The 11,555-nt window shown below is 40.5% G+C and overlaps 1 long non-coding RNA gene across 1 annotated transcript; it reads left to right on the top strand.

Moving 5' to 3' along the window:
* The first annotated feature begins 9,462 nt into the window (after nucleotides 1–9,462).
* LOC107211592 lies at nucleotides 9,463–11,225 on the top strand. The gene is made up of 3 exons (XR_004499573.1): nucleotides 9,463–9,543; nucleotides 10,980–11,070; nucleotides 11,157–11,225. It is a non-coding gene; the product is annotated as an uncharacterized LOC107211592 (long non-coding RNA).
* The last annotated feature ends 330 nt before the right edge of the window (nucleotides 11,226–11,555 follow it).

The raw sequence follows: 11,555 nt of genomic DNA, 5'->3' as shown, positions 1-11,555 counted from the left end.
CAATTACCTTTATCAAAAGATATCCCAAAGTATTGCTTCTTGCTAACCTGTCACATTGTAGTTGGGGTCAATGATTGTACCATGGTGGCATCTGTATGTGCTCAGGGAGCCCAGGACTGCAGCTCCCTTCAGTCATGGGACACAGATTTACTGAGTAAGAGTCTGGAGGAGCTGCAAGCCCAGTGGCACTTCCTGGATGGCAAATGAGCTTTTAGCTGAGAAAGTGCTTTTATTACTGTAAAAAATTAATGCAAAATGTCAAATATTTCACACCCAAGCCGATACTGGCAAAATGCCAGAAATATTCAGGTTTCGCTTGGGGTGTGAATATAGTTGATCATCTGTAATTCAAAAGCTTTTATTTCAAAGGAAAGAGACAGTGTGTTGCAATAGACTTTGTAGTGATAAATATCAACTGTGCCACTTCTCTCCCAAAAGGGATTTCCCACAGTTCTATAGTAATATACAGTTCAAAAGGCCATGCTGAGATTTATAGAGCTATACATTCGAAAACTGGCATCCGAGGCACTTAGCTCAGCTAAAGTAGATTTGACTTGCAGTCAAATCACAGTTCTGCACAACTCAGAAAGCAGCCACAGGTCCAGGGTGCCAACAGGCCTGATTGGTGAATGTGTGGTGGCTGGGTCACTCAAATCTCCACAGACAGTTAATCTAGAGAGTCCTCAGTTGTGTGATCAGATACTCTGGAAGCTTTCAAATTCACTTGGCCAGTACATCTGGTCAGACTGGAGTAAATGGACAGAAATTAATTTAAATCAAGCAAGTTTGAGCTACAGATGGCAGCAGTGAATTTAGCCCTCTCCATGCATGTATTATAATTATAAATGGATCTATTTTTCTTCTTTTCTATTCTATTCCTGTTTATTCTATCATCTATTCTATTGTCTTTAAAGCCCCACCCACATTCTAATCCACTTGCACAGCAATAGTTTTTGCTTGTGAATGTCCACTGAATGGCCCAAAACACTTCCTATGAAGACACAGGAAAATTGGAGAAAACTAAAAAGAAAAACCACTTTATAGACTTGCCTGAAGTCTCAACTTCATATAACAAATATACATTGACCCATTAGTGCTCTGCATATATTCCATTGCTGAAAGATTTACAGATAAATGCAGTATCTCTCTACACCATTTACAGACCTCCCGTCTAATTTTAACTATGTGCCCTAAAAGACCTCAAGGTGCGGGAATTTGGGAGCCATGTGGAAATGTTAGATTTGTTAAATGGATGGGCAATAACTTTCAATAGCAAATATGTCAATTCAAGCATCTGTAAACAAAAGCACCTAGAATTTCAGTCTGTAGATTTTCAGATATTGGAACAACATGCAGAAGAGCAACAGGAGTTTTGTTATTGAAGAACTTCACAAGAATTTAATACATAAAAGACAAGATATAAAACAGGACTGCATAGCATCTGACCAAGAGCTTGTGTTGCCTGCCAAGAACTTTCTTTGACCCATCATAATGCTCTAGCAAACAGACCTCTCTGGACTGCCTTCTTACCTTAGTCCACAGCTGGGATGGCACAGAGCCTGCTCAGCACTGGCACACATGGAGATATGGTAACTCTCAGCCATTTAACTAGCTGAAAATCAAGAATGATTTTCCCTCTTGGTTAGTAGCTGCATGGCATGAAGATTGTCATCCATCCCAAACTGAATGTGTCTGCAAAAGGCACATATGGAAATAGGGGGTGGCTCTGCTCAATTTAGCACTTGTGAGACTTGAGCCAGATTGCTGGATCCCGTCTGGACTCTGCAGTCTGAAAAGAGCAAAAGTGGGGAAGCACAGGAAGAGAGGGAGAGCTAAGGCACTAAGAGATTGAGAAAACATGACCTGCGAGGAAAGGCTGAAAGAACTGTCTTCACTAAATTTAGAAAAGTAATGAGGGAAGCTGTAAGGCTCCAAAAATGTAAATGGTGTTTCTATTTTATATTTGTATTTTAAAATCATTACTCCGTAGGTACACTAACACAGGATAAGAGATAGTGGGCTAATTTATAGCAAAGGGTACTATGTTAAATAGTGAGGCTTCATTTCTGAGTGTGTGGATATTTGCTGAGGATAAACACAATCTCCTGTTTCCATATATGTATCTTTATCTCCTAAAACTGGTAAGGTTTTGTTTCTAATATTATGAATTAAGCCTTTCATGAAAACTCCAAAGCAATGAGTCAATTGATGTTCAAAATTGTGCTTAGAAAAAGACATTTTAGAGACACATGTCACCCACAAACCCACAGTAAGCAATGCTTTATCTGCATTTGGCAGAAAAATCAGACTGATTATTTTATGAGAGTGTCAGTGTTCTGCCATTCCACCTCTCACATATCTGTTGGCTGATCTATTCTGGTTATGCCCTATCAGAATCACAATGATACCTTGTTTACAACACACACATGGAACCACTTGAAAGATACACACTGATATTTCCTGTGTAAAATGATTATTGTCATAAAATTGAGCTTATTCCCACTCTTCAGCAGCAAACATTGTACAAAGTACTTTCAAAAAGTCTATCAAACAGCTCTTCTTCCACAGTGACTCTGAACATTTGAAGTTGGGAACTGAAATAAAAATGAAATTTCTTACAAAATATACTTTACAAAAGAAGTTTGGCATTTTCATTCAATCTTTATTAAAAGCCATCCAGACAAATACCAACAACCTAGCAGAATAAGCCATATTGGGCACAGATGAGAAATGTGCAGAAATTAAAACCAATTTGCCACTGTTCCAGGCACTGAGGATGAATCCTGGTCTGACTGAACTTGTGAATAACAAGTCCCTGGATTTCAATGAGATAATAATTTGATCCATGTGATTGCTTCTGCCTCTTTCTTTGATATCTCTGTAATTGCCTCTTCTTCTTTTAATCCAAAACAACTGAGATAGAAAGGAAAAACCACATATGTTTTTATAAAAAAAGGGTAATACATAACATTAAAAAATGTTTCATCAAAGGTGCAACCATTTAAAATGCAAAACAGAGACTAGAGAGGTGATAAATTCAAGTTCTTAGTGGTTTTATTTAAGATCTTTCAAGTATTCCTTTGCCAGTGATACTTGTTTAATTTTTTTAATGTATTCAGTTAGTCATATTCAGTTCTCTTTTATGTCCACTTCTCATGAATCACTTGACAGATGGACTTTCACAAGCACATCCCTTTGGGGAAAGTAAATTTTAAGTGATAATAGGAACATGAGACGTGCCATCCTGGATCAGAGCAAAGGTCTATCTCGTCCATACCCCAGATCCATCAGTAGCCAAGAACAGTATGTTAGATTTTAACAGTAACAACTTTGATCTTTCAGTGAGTATTAAGCTGGTGACTAAGCAGAAAATCAAAAGAGATCCCAAGAGCAGAACATTCCAAAACTCAGGTGAAAGAGCAGGAGAGGCCATTTCTGGCTGTGTCTCACAGGGAGCAGGCCCCAGGCTGGCTGGGCACAGCACATGGCAAATGTGTTTGCTGTTCCAATGGCATCCACTTGTTTTGTTCTCCTGCCCAGCCAGGGACAATGGCTTGGGGAAGCTGGCAGTTGTTCTGCAAAATGGAAGTGTGTAATTAAACTCCAGCAACAGAAATGGAACATGGAGGGAAAAGAAATGGCTGGAGGGGGAACAATACAGGGTGGACACCAGGAGGTCAGGGCTGGGGAAGTTTGATGCTGGCATGGAGAGTAGTTCTACCAAAAGGGATGGTTTGGGTTTAGAAACTTGGACTTGCACCATGTTGGTCCACAGCTCAAATATTGGCAATGCCTAAAAACTGTTCTCTCATTTCCAGGTCGGAGCTCCACTTGTTCCAGTGAAATGGTAGTTAAAAGTTCCCAAGATTTAGCTCATCTTTAATTGCTGCTGTCTCAATTAAATTGCATCTGTGATAATAACAGCCCCCCGGAGCCCCAACAGGAACTTAAACACACTGTGAGTAAATTAAATAATTGTGTAAATTATAAAGTTTATATCTACTGGTTATTGCATTAAAAACTATATATAGAGCACATGCTTTTTATAAACGTTCTACTTTAAGAAATCTTATAAAAAAGGTGTTTAGCCTGCTAAAAATCTGCAAGGATCACTGATAATTTGTTGATCAGCATAAGGTTCATTAAATCTATGTACATTATCTGATTAATTCAGAGGCAGGTTTGTAATCAGTGATGAAATGTTTAAGATTCTACACTCTGGCCTCCCCAACCTCCTGCAGCTCATTAGAAAAGCTAATCAGATAGAATTTTCCACCATGCTGTTTATTGTAGCCCTAATGGAAGACAATCACTTTAAAATTACACACTTAGCAGGTAATTTCTAAAAGCCATAAGCCATGGAAGCTCTGTTCTCCCTGGGCTCTTTGTCTTTCTTTAGTACAGTAAGATAAGCAATGGAGAATTCTGTTAGAATTTGGAGAGCTATTTTGTAATACAGAACACAATGTAGATGCTGCTGAAAAATTATTGTTGTCTTTATCATGTTTCTTGTCACCTGGGAGCCCTTTCAGAGTTCATGTTTGATGAGTTTGATTTAAAACTTAGATGAAGACAAATAACTAATACAAATTCATCCTTTTGCCAATCAGCATACTCTAAATTTGCCAGCTTGAAGGGCTGGATCCTACTTTGTGGATCTGTCTTCCTGTCACAGTCTATGAATAAGCAGCAAGTTGCTAATGCCAGCTCTAAGTCCTCCTTCTGCATGGATGTGACAGCTTAACAGTTGTGCTTGGGTCACAGGAGCGAAATGTGCTGTGCAGGAAAGGTCAGGGGTAAAAGTCATAGCAGTGTATCCCCTTCAGTGGATGATACTCCTTCTTCTTGGTTAGAAGAACATTAGGGGGGTTGAAATACTGGAATTATAAAACTAGACTTGGGTAATGTTATGTTATTCCACGGGGTCTGCTCCATCACACTGAGCTATGAGTAGAGAAGGGCACCCATCAGTGCATCCAGCCTGTGTCAGCCTTGCTGTAAAAGAACATTTCTTGCAGTGGTGGAAGCACGAGTGTGTGAGCTCCAGCTGCTGGGATTACCTTGGGACCATCCTGTGGATTGTCCTGTGTGTGTCTAGCAGAGCCTCTCAGCCCTGGTCATTTTGCAGACCTGTGTCCTCAATGGGCTGAACACACTGGTATGGTCAGTGGAGAGTACCAAAAGTATTTTAAGGACTAGAAACTCTCTAAGAGTTTATATGCTGAAAGAGGAGCTGCAGTGTATCATATTGATGAAGTGTTTTGCTTTAAAAGGTCCTTTTTCAAATCCCCTGAAGGCGGCACTGGGGCCATGGAGGAGAGAAGGGACATTTGGGGCACGGCCGCACTCGAGGGACGCGGGGGGCTCGTTCCCCGGGCTCTGCTGCCACCTAATGGTACCCACGGCCCCGAGTCAGCCTTGGGAACCTCTCCTGCCTGGGCTCTGGGAGCAGCTGTTCCCTCTGCCCCTTCCTACTGCCTAAACAGGGGCTTACGGACTATCTCCGACACAGCCGGCAGTAAGGATAAAGGGCAGCTTTGTGCCAGTAGTAAGGTGAAGTTTCCTGTGTTCTGTACCTAGCTGTAAAACTATCTAAGGCTCACAAATTGAAAAGATTTTAAAAACACCTTCTAAATTACTGATAGAGCTTTAAGTGCTTGTACAGACAGGCCAGAAGCCAGAGCAGCTCCTGGCTGTGAATGTGCAGGATGATCTTGGCACACAAGTGTCCCCACCTCTGGGAGGGACAGAATGGCTTCTCCACACAAATCTGTAGTGCCCACACTAGACCTTGTCACTTTACATCTGCAAAATCCCTTTCTCATCAAAGAGATTCATTCATGAGTTGACTGTGAAACTAAACACAGTGCAAGGGCAAGATAACTCTCATAAGGTTTTACAGGTTTATCCTTCAATAAATAATAGGCTTAAAAGCAAATACTGAAAAACTACAAGAAAGATGTTGCTTTAAGACAGCTTATCACAAGAAAGCCATCTCCAACATCCATGTTTGCAAAAACCAAACACAAAACACATTTGTATCTCAAAACAAATAATGAGATAGATACAAAAACCAACAGTGTTTTAAAAACTAGTAAACTTTCCACTGGTCTAAACAAATAATCATATTAAATAATGTTATTTAAATTTAAATACTTGAATGTTCACTTATTTTAAAATTCTCCACATATATTTTAGCTGTGACCTACCCTTTATACCATTCCTCTGGAAGATTCCAGCATTGTTGCCAGCTGATATACAGAATGTTCACTTATGATGCATGGATGGAGTAACAAATCCCATTGATGCTGAGGTTTGTTCCTGCTGCTCTTGGTTAATGTGTCATTTCCCATCTTGAGGTCACACTTCCACTTTCGCTCTTGGCTGAGGGTTGGGTTACAAGCTTTGGAACACAGACCAGTGGACCTCTGCCTCATGCCATGTACCTTTCATTAGGGTACACAGCATGTAAATAATTGCTGCTTGGCATCCAAGTGACCTCTGTTGAAACAGGATGATGCTCTTAAGTGTTAAACATTTTGGAGCTATTTGGAAGTCTCTCCCTACTAGGATGGTGTGTTGCCTCTAACAGGAATTTCCTTTTTATATTACACTTTGAAGTAGAATTTGGTAGGTCTGACTTTTCAAAATCCAAATCTTCAATCACTGCTTGAGTCTCTGAGCTGACTGTCAGGTTATAGAAACCACATTTAATATCTACACAGCCAGCACAAGTGGAGGCTCACAGCCAACAACAATACTTCTTCCAAATTGTTTGACTAGAGTGAGATTTCTTGGATGAGGTACTGACACATGATTAAGGGGAATCTCTCTATCTCCTGGTCTATCAGCCAACACAATGACACGGATTTCTTTGTCAAGACCATTCCTTTTACCTCCATTGCTCATGCTTCTGCTGCAAAATCTCACTTCATGATCTGCATTCTGCAAGAGCTCATTTGGTTATGGAGGCTCAATGTGCACCGTGTCATCCTTTGAAACTTCTGTCATGTTAGAGGGGACCTGTTCTTTGCCATCTGCCAACTCTCCCTCAAATCAACCATCCTCATCCAAGTCTCAAAAGAATGAAGCCACTTCTCCAGCAGATAAAGGAAGCTCTACTTCAGGGTGCTCCATAGGTCCATTAAAAGGGTCATAGCCATATTGAGCAAAGGATACTCCAAATTTTGCAGCCTACTGTCTTGGAGACTAGGGTTAAGGAATACTTGTCTGTTACGGATTCCTGTGTCTCAGTGGCCTCATCTGAAAGAAGCCAAGAGCTAATTGCTTTGAAAGTGGTCTCATGTCACTATGTCATTACCTGTCTCTTTCTTCCAGTTGCTGAGCAGTAGCAGTTCAGTGTTCTTGTGCTGCTTTGCCTCCTGCCACACTTCCAGAAAGCTCCCTGCCCTCCAAGGCAGTTCTTATTTTGAAGAACACTCCATAGTCCCTCCAGGCCCTTTAGGTCTCTCTGGGGGTGATCATCCCCAGCTATCACAGCTGCTCAGGGTTTTTTTCAGAGAGAAATGGTCTTTTTTATTGTGATGTGCAGAGTTTCTAGCACCATGGGACCCTGCCTCTGATTCAGACTGATAGAAACTAATGAAGCATGAATAGAAAGGAGCATAAAGTTCATGGTATTATTGTTGTAATACTTTGCACATTCCCCTCTCCATCTCCAGATCAGTTTCCAGCATCAAAGGGGACTTAATGCATTGATTTTATTAAGGAATACTGCATTCAAGAGGAAAGGCATCTCTATAGGACACAATCATTTTAATAACATTCATGACACACAAAATGCAGGAGGAAGACAATGAGTTTATAATTTTATAATGGATACTTACTAGACAGAACAAATGTCAGATGGCAATCATCATACATAATTAATTGCTTTTAAATGCTTGTCATTAGAGATCTAAGAGACTGAAGACACAAGAAAACCTACATAAAAACTTTAAATTGTTGGCCAGGAATAAAGGATGGAGAACTATCTACAGAATAATAAACTATGTCTCCTTTTTTTTTTTTTTAACCATTTTGGATTTAGCAATTCCAATGGAGAGGCTTATAATTTTTTAAGGCATTAATTATTTTTTAATCTTATCTTTTAACCTTTTACCTTGCTTCTAGAGATTAATTTTGCCCTTGTGGATTACAGGTCCCTTTGATGTATTTTCAAGGTATTAGAACCCATTTGAAATCTGAATTCTGTCTATATTCTAGAAACCATCACATCCAAGGAATCCTGAATGTCTGAAGTGTCCAGCTGGACCAGAACAGAGGTCCAACTATCCTTCCCCTCTCTCACTGCCCATGGCAGGGGGGGATGGTTTATTTAGGGACCACCATGCAACCAACAGCTGCCACCTCACACTTCCAAGTATCCATAATCATGATCAGGCATCAATTGGAGATGTTAGATGATTATTCCATCCCTATTCTATTTTCTAATCCATGACCAGACCTGCTACCCAGTTTGACTAGTTTCTTTTTGAACCTGCTAACTGTTGCCTTTATTGCAGCCTGTGGTAGGGAGTTCCAAACATTAATTATCTGCTGTGGAGAAAGGCCCTGTCTTTGGGCAGTTTGTAATGCCTGATCAGTCTCTGTGTGTGTACCTTCATTCCAGTCTGATAAATAACAGCTTCATATTCATTTCAGCCCCTGCCTATATGATTTCATAAGCTTTGATCATATTTTCTCAGTCTCCTCCCCTGCAGGTGGAAGGGCCTCAGCCACTTTAATCACTCTTAGTACATCACTGTTGCACTCTCTTGATCACCTCCTCTGCCCTTCTCTTTACCTTCCCTGGTTCTGTTGTGTTGTTCTTGAGGTGTAGTGATGTGTCCCTCTCATAAGCACAATGTGAGGGTACCAAGGTTTCATACAGCAGCCAAATTATTCTTATTCTTTCCTCTTCCCTTCAGTTTTCATGAGGTTTTTTGTTTTCTTCAGATGGCCATTTCATAATAGTAAAGTAGCCAGGAGAATTTTTTCTAAAGTTTTTAACAGTTGGGCTCTTGTGGCTCACTTGTTCACAAGTCTGTTTGCACAATTTCTTTTTTAGAAGTGAAACAGTTACGTTGCTTTAAAAAGTGGAAATGTAACAGAAAGTTATCTTTGGCAGAGGGCAGGTATTAGTGTCTAATCTTTTGAAGATATTACAGGATAAACACTAAAACCTGCATTCTGGACACTCTTAAGTGTCAAGTAAAATAATAGATACGACCTAGAAACTACACCAAAAGGCAAGTTTAAAAATGCAGAACCATCTTCCAAGCAATGTAACAAATGGCCTGGATTTTGCTGCTGACAGAGGAGTACGAAATATAATTGATGAAATTCTGTCTGAAAAGAAATTCCTGCTGCTTCTCCAGGATTGTACAACAGCGTGTCCTGACTTAGTAAGTGGCACCCAGGTGAGATCCAGCACTGGGGGCACGACTGCAGCCTCTATCCACAAGATGCACGTGAGTGTTGGCACCATCAGATCTGCTTCGGATCCCTGGGCATCGGAAGGATCCAGAGTACTGGCAGCAGGTGTGTGAGATGTGTCCAGTTCTGTGTAAACTTCTCAAACACTGCTGCAATAAATGGTTTCAACATTAAGTTCAATTTGTTAGGACAGCTACACTCAACATCAGTTTCGTAAGAGCTGGCTGGGCTGTTGTTAGTTGTAGTGTGGGTGGTATTTTTGTCTTGTTAAAGGAAATGCAGATTATCTTATAATTATCCCAGCTACTTCTGACACTCTCTTACAAGCTGTAAATTCATGGATTAAAACTACAGATAGTAATTTCAGAATTCCCTGTGGTACTTCTAGTACTTTCTGGTGTTTGGTGACTGTGTCTCAATGCAGGTATAGTTGAGGGATGGAATAATTGTATTTTGGGGAAAATAATCTTTAGAGAATATGCAAAGACATATGGTAGTCTTGGAAAACTGTGCAGTCAAATAAAGATGAGCTGAAGATATAAATAGAGTTCTGGCAAATAAAGAAATCAAGATAGTATCTGAAGCAGCTTGTTTTTCATATTTGTAGACATCTGGATAATCAGTTGTAAGAACACTTCTTCCAAGTTACCATGGTATCAGATTTAGGTATTACTACATTTCACAATCATAGAATCTGAACTAGCTCTTTTATCAGATGTCAGCATTTTAAAATCTTCATCACCAGCATCCCACTTCAGCAGCACATCAAGAATCCTCAGAGAGTTTCTGCAGCTTCTGGTTTCTCACAGCCGTGCCTGCCTGTCGCGTGTGTAACTTCTCCACCCAGTCAGCACAGGCTCGCTTTGCATCTCTCCACTCCTTCCCCACAAGGGTCTGCCTCTTTCAGCTTCCTCTGACTCCATTTTCCTGGAGTAAAATGAATGCAAAAATCTTTACATATCTAATAGAATAAAGTTATCATGATCATCAAATATATTTAATAACTATTTACAAACTATTTCATAATATGCATATGAAGTAAATGAGGATTAAGGTGATTCCTCTAAGTGCTGTATAACTTACTTCATTAACAAATGCTGATTGAGTTTTGTTAGCAATAAGCACTATATTAATGTAAATATTGATTAGCAAATACCTTATTCAAGGATTAATTTTAATATTATGATCCTGTGCTTCATAATTAAAAACTTCTGTTGTGTTTTTACAAGTTTTTGAAAGCCTGTTGTAATAACCACAACATTTCCTTTTTCAGGCTGTATGAGTCTGTAAAGTTCCTTTTAGAGCTTAGAACTTTGTTGGTGACTTGTTCTGTAGAATAAGTGTTAGACTGAGTGAGAACAGGAACTGACACAAGGGTGGGAAAAAGGGGAATTGAGGCCACATATCCAGCAGTCCTGGAGTAATTGCTGAATACACTGGGTCAATGGAGAAGGTTTCAGGGAGTATGTCAGATACCTGAACACAGATGTCTGGTGGCATTTTAGATGTGATGTAGTAAATTATGTCCCATGCCCATGTAGGAACTTACGTCTGCCAGCCCTGTGTCTTGGATACCTGAGGACACCTGCAGTGATGCTGGATCCAGAGTTTCAGAGCTGGGGAGCAGCTACAGTAAGAGCTCCACTAAAGAGCTAAAAAGCACAAGGCAAATGACAGGCTTGACTAGTACTGAGAGTGGATTTTCTCCTCTTCCACAGCACTTTTCCCTTGGAGATTGTGTCAGGGCGCTGGAAGTGGGGGCTGAGGCTGGACTGTTCGAGGTGAGGTAAGGCCAAAGGTAATTTCATCAGACACCAGTGGAGCTGGGGATGGTTCTGTGGTCAGATGCCTCTTCTCAAATCGCCCTTCCCTCTCCCTTCAGTGTATTTGAAGAAACTAAGAAAAAAAGCTTCCGAAGGGCTCTGAAGAGGATGATTTGGGCTTTTTTGAGAAAGCATGTAACTACAGGTCTGTTCCCCGCCGAGGAAGATGGGGGAATGGGGAATGCATGGGAATTTGGGGGATGCACAGTAAACAGAAAAAGGCACAGCAACACTTTCAAATCAGTGACTGCTTATTGAAAAGGCACCGCCGAGACCTCAGGGCGGCGGGGGCCG

The sequence above is a fragment of the Parus major genome, chromosome 15 (genome assembly GCF_001522545.3).
Source record: "Parus major isolate Abel chromosome 15, Parus_major1.1, whole genome shotgun sequence".
Taxonomy (NCBI): domain Eukaryota; kingdom Metazoa; phylum Chordata; class Aves; order Passeriformes; family Paridae; genus Parus; species Parus major.
Note: the sequence above shows the minus strand (reverse complement) of the source record. Positions and strands in the feature narration are given on the sequence as shown.